Genomic DNA, 7,928 nt, shown 5'->3' with positions numbered 1-7,928 from the left:
ACACTCTCTTCGTCAGTCTTTCACCCTCCATCCTCTCCACATGGCCAAACCACCTCAGTGTGTTCCTCATAACGCTTCCTATCACATCCACATCCACACCACAAAGCTCCTTTATATCCTCATTCGTCAGCCTGTCTCTCCATGTGACTCCACAGGCTCCTCTTAAATAACCCATTTCCACTGCTCTCACTCTTGACTTGTGTCCTTCCAACAACGTCCAAGCTTCACTTCCGTACGTTAGAGTTGGTATCACAATACTGTCATGTAGTAACTTTTTCACTTCCATGCTCACTTCCCTGTTTCTTATCACTGCTTTCAAAGAACCAGCAACCTTTCTTCCCTGCTGTACCCTTTCAAGCACATCACCCTCCAAACCTCCATCCTTACTCATCACACTACCCAAGTACTTAAACGTACTCACATTTTCCAATTCCTCACCATCCAACATAGCTGTACATTCACTGACTTCACCTCTCTCAAAGGCCATCACTTTACTCTTCCCTACATTCACCTTTAGATTCCGTTTCTTACACACTCTCCCAAACTCATCCACCAAACCTTGCAGCTCCCCTTCGTCTTCACTCAACAACACAGTATCATCTGCAAACAACAGTACAGGGAGTTTCCAAACACTATCCTCTCTCACCAGGGCCACCCCAACATCCACTACCCTACCTTGTACCTCTTTTATTACCCCATCCATGTACAGATTGAACAACCATGGAGACATGACACATCCCTGTTTCAACCCAACTTTCAAAGAGAAAAATTCACTTAGTTCACCATCCACATGCACTGCAGCCTTCGTACCATCGTACATACTCTTCACAGCATTCAACAACTTCCCATCTACTCCATATATTCTTAACACTTTCCACAATCCTTGTCTATCTACCCTGTCATATGCTTTCTCCAAATCCATGAAAGCCGCATACAACTTCTTTCCCTTCTCTAGAAACTTTTCCACTAAAGATCTAAGAATGAATATCTGATCTACACAACCTCTTCCCTTCCTAAAGCCTCCCTGTTCTTTTCCAACTAATTTCTCTGTTCTTTCTCTAACTCTGTCAACAAGTATCCTACCATACAGTTTTCCTATTATACTAAGAAGACAAATGTCCCTATGATTACCCCTGGGGGTAGGGGGGGGTTTCAAGAATACTCCCCCAGTATCCCTGCTTGTCGTAAAAGGCGACTAAAAGGGTTGGCGGAGGGTTAGTGCCCCTCCCCGGAAAACAACTAACTAAAAAAGCAAACAATAAGCCTTTTCCTTTATACAGGGAAATAATTATACCTGACTTCCAACCCTCCGGGACTCTACCTTCCTCCCAGGAAAATCTGCACATCTTCCATATCCATTCTACTGTACTACTGCCTCTCCCCTATGCTTATTTCACCACACACGACATCAGCTCCTTGGGGTTTCCCCATTTTGGCCTTCTTCGTTTCTTCCACTGCTTCCATCCTACTGATCTCTTCTTCCCTTCTCACCTCCCTCCTCCTCCCAGCCATTCCTCAGCCACTTATACTCGCGTTACGGCACCCTTATCTTATATACACACTTGCTTGCAATCTCTGCAGGTGGCTACTGTGAAGGTAGGAGATAAAAATTATCTGAAGGTTGGAAGAATATTCTCAAACAAAAAATCAGTGTATTGAAGATGGGTGGCGGATCAGAGAGACTATATAACTTGGCCGTCGTTGTTACATAATACTGCTTCCTCATTGCCCACACCTGCTTCACCGATAATGTTCTCTCCTGAATTATATCATTACTAAGTATAAACAAAAAAATGGTCATCGTGGTGAGGGTTGGTGTGGAGGCATAGAATATGAAAGTAGGTCGCTGGTGTTGGTTATTTGCACCTAATATTGTGTGTGTGTCACTGTGTTCCTCCAGTACATTTGATTCTGGTTTGGGGGATACCTCATCTTGAGGGCTTAATGAAGGATATTTTACTACAGACAGTATAATAACTGAAAAGGGGAGTCAACGAGCTATGGAAGTGGAGTTGGTGGGGATATTGGGTCGGGGCAAGAAAGGCTGGCTCAGGGGGTTGGCAGCAGTGGCGAGGAATGAGAGGGTTGGTGGGAGATGTTATGTGTGGGATGGGATGGGAGGGATTAGCGGGATGGGAGGCGGAACATAAGGGAGAGGGCTGTGAAGTGGGTGTTGGGTATGGGAAGGTGGGATGGGAAGCGGAACATAAGGGAGAGGGCTGGGAAGTGGGTGTTGGGTATGGGAAGGTGGGATGGGAAGCGGAACATAAGGGAGAGGGCTGGGAAGTGGGTGTTGGGTATGGGAAGGTGGGATGGGAAGCGGAACATAAGGGAGAGGGCTGGGAAGTGGGTGTTGGGTATGGGAAGGTGGGATGGGAAGCGGAACATAAGGGAGAGGGCTGGGAAGTGGGTGTTGGGTATGGGAAGGTGGGATGGGAAGCGGAACATAAGGGAGAAGGCTGGGAAGTGGGTGTGGGTATGGGAAGGTGGGATGGGAAGCGGAACATAAGGGAGAGGGCTGGGAAGTGGGTGTTGGGTATGGGAAGGTGGGATGGGAAGCGGAACATAAGGGAGAGGGCTGGGAAGTGGGTGTTGGGTATGGGAAGGTGAGGTGTAATCAAGGTGTTACCTTACCTGGATGTGTGTACCGAGGCAGATCAATCAGGACAATACTCACCCGCGGAAGGGGGGAGGGGGAAAGATTCGGTTAGCACCATCATCGTCGTTGTCGTCGTCATCATTACATGTATACCAACCCACATTCATACCAAGATGGGGTGAGGTAGGATCCAAAAATATACAGAACACACACACACACACACACACACACACACACACACACACACACACAATCAAAAGCCTGGGTAAACCTAATGGCCTCAATAAACATGGCTTTAGACGACAAAAAAGCTGCCAGACTTTTTATACGAGCAATTAAGCCGTAATTTTCTTGTTCCTCTTTCCTCCCTCAGTAAATTTCTTGTTCCTCTTTCCTCCCTCAGTAAATTTCTTGTTCCTCTTTCCTCCCTCAGTAAATTTCTTGTTCCTCTTTCCTCCCTCAGTAAATTTCTTATTCCTCTTTCCTCCCTCAGTAAATTTCTTGTTCCTCTTTCCTTCTTCAGTAAATTTCTTGTTCCTCTTTGCTCTGTCTCTTCTTTCCTCTGCTTCCCTTTCCTCATTTTCAGCCTCCATCCCCTCCCCTTGCTTCCATTCTCCACTTACTTTGTGCTGCTGCCAGACAACTTTCTTGTTTTTTTTTCAATGAAAAGAAAAAACTATTTTAATTTCTTTCTCTCCCGTCCCTCCTCCTCCATCCTTTTTTAATCCTTTCACTACGAGGACGGCTGGACCCTCCAACCATGATGCCAACAGGCGATTTTTTTCTTTTTCAGCCAGAGAGAGAGAGAGAGAGAGAGAGAGAGTATAATTTTTCCATTTGTTTTAACCATTCGAGTTAGCATGAAATCAGAACCCAAGACCTAATGGTTCACCTTCTTTAGAGATTCCAGTCTGTCAGCAGAATGGTTGACACAATAGTAATTCCTTCAACAAAGAACACTACCACTGGCCGCCCAAGACAAAGCCACTCAGGGCAATAACCAAGCCTGACCAACACTTCCCACGGATTTGGAGGGAAAAGTAAGTCGTATTTTAGGCCATACTTTTTATGATGGTGGACTGGCAGATCTGAATTATATTTTCAGCGTACAGCCATGTATTTTTTTTTTTTTTTACACAAAAGTAGAGTTTATTTATCATTAATCATTACGACGCAGTGTACGATATATACATATTATGGTGGCGTACATATTATCATCATTATCACCACCACCACCATCATCATCGTCATCATCATCATCATCATCATCACCACCGTCACTGCCGGGGGTGGCGGGTCCAGAAACAGGAAAAGGATCATCAGAATGTGGAAAACCATCCAATGTTGTGTGCAAACCTGTAGGTGTTTTGTGCACAGGTGTTCCTCATTATGGTCATTATCCTCATTATGGTCAGCAGTGTATTGAGGTGGACGGGATAAAACAGCAATCGCAGTAACTCACAAGAACAGCAGAAAATACCAAAATATTCCATGTTTACACCAGGTAACCGAGAAATATACCCCTTATTATACCAGGCACAGCAGGTCTCCTAACATCTCTACCTCTGCGACTTATTTTGCCCATTTCAGTTTAACATTCTCTTCTGAGCTATTTAGCCTATACTGTTTTATTTTGCACTTATTTTGTAGCGATAACAAACAATAAAGTGCTGAAGTGCAAGGCGCAGAATAAGTCGCAAAAGAACAAGTGTTACGAAATCTCCAAAACTACTTAGAGTACGATCCTACACCTTTTGCTCTTATTCCTGTCCACATCACCATCATCATCATCATCATTAGTGGCGTTGGCAGATGCAGAAACAGGATAGGGGAAGACAGACGAAACTGTCCTGTGAGTCAACAGTCAACGGCCACAAACCCATTCCAGTCATATAGGTCGACTCCTTCAATATAAAGAAATAGTTTTATAATGTATTCACCATGAGAGTTTTCTGCAACTAGAGAGTCCAGGGATGGAAATAATAAATTAAAATGTCATGATAATAACGATAAGTCAGGTTTGAAGGACTCCATTGTAGGTCCAGGAGGGCCCGAGGCGAGGCTGCCCTAGTCCAGATTCTCTCCTTCAGCCCCAGGACGTAAGTTTAATATATTCTTGTTACTATTACTTGTTATTCAGGTTACCAAGGGCTTTTTGTAGATATTTACTATATATAATACTTACGATTATAAAGTCTATCATAAGATGAAAGAAAATCGTGTGGAGAGATCATATATATATATATATATATATATATATATATATATATATATATATATATATATATATGTTTATTTTTAATAATTATGTGTCCTGAGAGCTTCATCTTTCTTCTATCAAATAATGTACAAGGGGAATTAATGGCTTGCACAGTAACATTACTGGTGAGCCAAAAAATAAAATAAAATAAAATACTGGCGATTTTTATTACTACTTTGATAACCTTACCACTTCCATTTGGTTTGTATTTGACGAAATTACATAACCTTACCAAGTTTTCATTGCATAATACCTTGCATTTAACAGATATTTCAAACAAGAAGTCGCTTTAATAACTTAAGGTTTATTTTTAAAAAATAAAACTGGAGAATCAAAATGTATGTGTATTGTTTTAATATCGACAGTTTGCATCATTTAGCGTACAAGAAGATAACAATGTGCAATACATAAATAATTTGTACCAAATCTCCAGTGCCATTTAGAATTCGACGGTCCTACCAGGGTTGCGGTCTCTCCAAAGATCTCTCCTTGCCCTGCAGAGCTATGTGGTCCATTGGTCCTAGCTCAGGGGATTCACCCTTCCTTCAATTTATGGAAGGGATGGTAAAATAAATCACAGCATGTAACAAACGAAGATCAAGCAAGACACTATCTGAGCCTCGTAATGCGAATGATGTCAAGAGCCTAGCCCTTTCAGTCCCATGATATACCTGTAGTTTTATTCTTGCTACGACCACAAGATTTTACTTTATTTAGAACACCCTCATATTGAAGGGGGTTAATGAAGGCTGTATCATCCAGTTCAGCCTCCCCGGAGGATAACAGTATCGTTGGGGTAAAGAAAAAATGAAGTTTATGTCACTGGAGTGAAGGAAGTAATTTGACCAAGCTCATTAACCCTAGAGTACTGAACTTGGGTATAATATACCCTATGCATATGACGTCACTCGCGTTACACAGTGATCCGGCCAAGCCAGTGTGCTGAGACCCTCAATACCCTCAGGGTTCCCCGAGTGCTCATGGAGGTAGGTCACGTCGTGCTGGTGCTTGGCTGGGAATTGTCCATAGTGATGAGTTTGGGTATAGTGTACCCAAGTTTAGTGATAACCGACCAGTGACATACTTCAGTATAATATACATGGGTTTGATGCTAATAACCCCCTTGGAGCAGAGCCAGAAGTGCTTGGAGGGGTTTGGAGAAGTTTGGGGTAATTTGGTGGAGTGTTTTTTTTTCTTTGTGTGTGTGTGTGTGTGTGTGTGTGTGTGTGTGTGTGTGTGTGTGTGTGTGAATTTTTTCCAAAAAATTGGTGACAATTTTACAGTGTTGGATGTTTTATTTAAAGTTCCCTAAAATACCTTATTTATAGTAATTAAGTGTTACTAACGGCCATACCACGTTGAGTACACCGCTTCCCGTCCGATCAGCGAAGTTAAGCAACGTTGGGTCTGGTTAGTACTTGGATGGGTGACCGCCTGGGAACACCAGATGCTGTTGGCATCCCTACGTGTCAAGTGGGGTTGGTGGAGGATTAGTGCCCCTCCCTGTAAAACAATTAACTCTAAGCCCTTGGCCACCCTGTCTGGGATACATGGCGTCTGGCAATGAATGAAAAAAAAAAAGTGTTACTAACAGTTTAGGTAATATTAAGATACCTTAAATTTTTTGTGTAAGTGATAGCTTTAATAAATTTGCATATTTACTATTTTTTGTAAATTTTCCAAACTCGGGTATAATATACCCATATTTAGCCTAGTTGCACTGTAACAGGCACTGAAGTTTAGTGGTTTAGGGTTAAGCAGCTCACGCTCTAGCCTAACCTGTAATCTTGTTTTTTATATTCATTTTGTAAATAAAGGTACATCGTTAGAACAAACAAATATTGAACTTCCAAACATTGATCACTGGCCACAATGGTCTACTAAATGAACCGTATGCATATCGCATGCACCAAGAGCTAGTGAGAAGTGAGCTATCTTTTATCCTGTCTTGGGGACGGTCGCCCATGAAGTATGGAAACAAACGTCAAGTGGCGGTATTTGGTAAATATCGAATTTCAGAAAACCTAGGAAATGACAAGCTTCAATAAAACACTACTCTTACTCTGACAAAGGCTACGGATGTAGATATGAAATAATAAAAGCCAACTCCACTGAGCTCATTAGTGATATAACGATTGGACTGTGTGCAAGGGTTAGCCGGATAGAAACCACTCAGCTCTATAAGGCTCAGTGATGGAATCCCAATTTACGCATGTGCTAAATAGCCGGACAAAAGTACTCATTCATGTGCGGTATTTATTTTAAAATTAACGAGTATTTTCGTGACGTGAATGGTATATCGTCTTGCCAAGTCTCATAAGTTTACCCAGACATACAGAAGAGTCACCATAGTTACTGTATTTCTTCGGACCTAGGACCGTCGATTCAGGCTCGCCAGTTTGGCAGCAGACGACACTCTGAAAGTCCCTCATTGAAACGTCATTTTATCACTGTGCTTTATAACAGAGCTCAGTGGGTACATGGCAACTGTTTCACACGTGCTGGCATTGTAATATAGATGTCAGGAGCTTAAGATATCTGCTATAGGATTTTGACAAAGCATTTCCTCAACATATTTGGCTGTGAAATACTTGTTTTGCCTTCCTTTCCAGTGACGCTATACAACCTGACACAGTTCACAGATATACTGTACACAGGTATATTTCAAGTACCATAAACGGGGGTGATTAGGAACTCCTGGGTAATTAGGGACAAAAAAAAAAAGTTATTTAAGATGTCAAAAGAAAAAATGTTTTTAAAGCACAATGCTGATAATTTTTGACACGAAGGGCCACACAATTCGGTTTATTTTCCTTTGAAAAGACAGCTGTCACATCCATTCCTGGGGGAGATATGGGATAAAATTTCATGCACTGGTTTGGGACCGAAATTAGCACGTCGTCAAAACTTTCCTACTGCACAGGAAACTATTGCATGTATGGATAGCTTTATGCCAGCATTACCTCAGGATACCTGTTGGATATAAACATATGGTATGTAGAAAGTTTAATGATAATTATAGTTTTTAAGAAAAAATGTTTTTCCTTTTTAGGAAAATTTTGATTGTTG

At 42.0% G+C, this 7,928-nt stretch overlaps 1 non-coding gene across 1 annotated transcript; it reads left to right on the top strand.

Annotated features, from left to right (window-relative positions):
• Window positions 1–6,199: 6,199 nt before the first annotated feature.
• Window positions 6,200–6,318, top strand: LOC145403172 (5S ribosomal RNA). The gene has a single exon (XR_013897940.1). It is a non-coding gene; the product is annotated as a 5S ribosomal RNA (ribosomal RNA).
• The last annotated feature ends 1,610 nt before the right edge of the window (window positions 6,319–7,928 follow it).

Source organism: Coenobita brevimanus, chromosome 6 (genome assembly GCF_032717465.1).
Source record: "Coenobita brevimanus isolate Jiangsu-jjx chromosome 6, ASM3271746v2, whole genome shotgun sequence".
Classification (NCBI taxonomy): Eukaryota; Metazoa; Arthropoda; class Malacostraca; order Decapoda; family Coenobitidae; genus Coenobita; species Coenobita brevimanus.
This window is presented reverse-complemented; position numbering and strand designations above follow the sequence as displayed.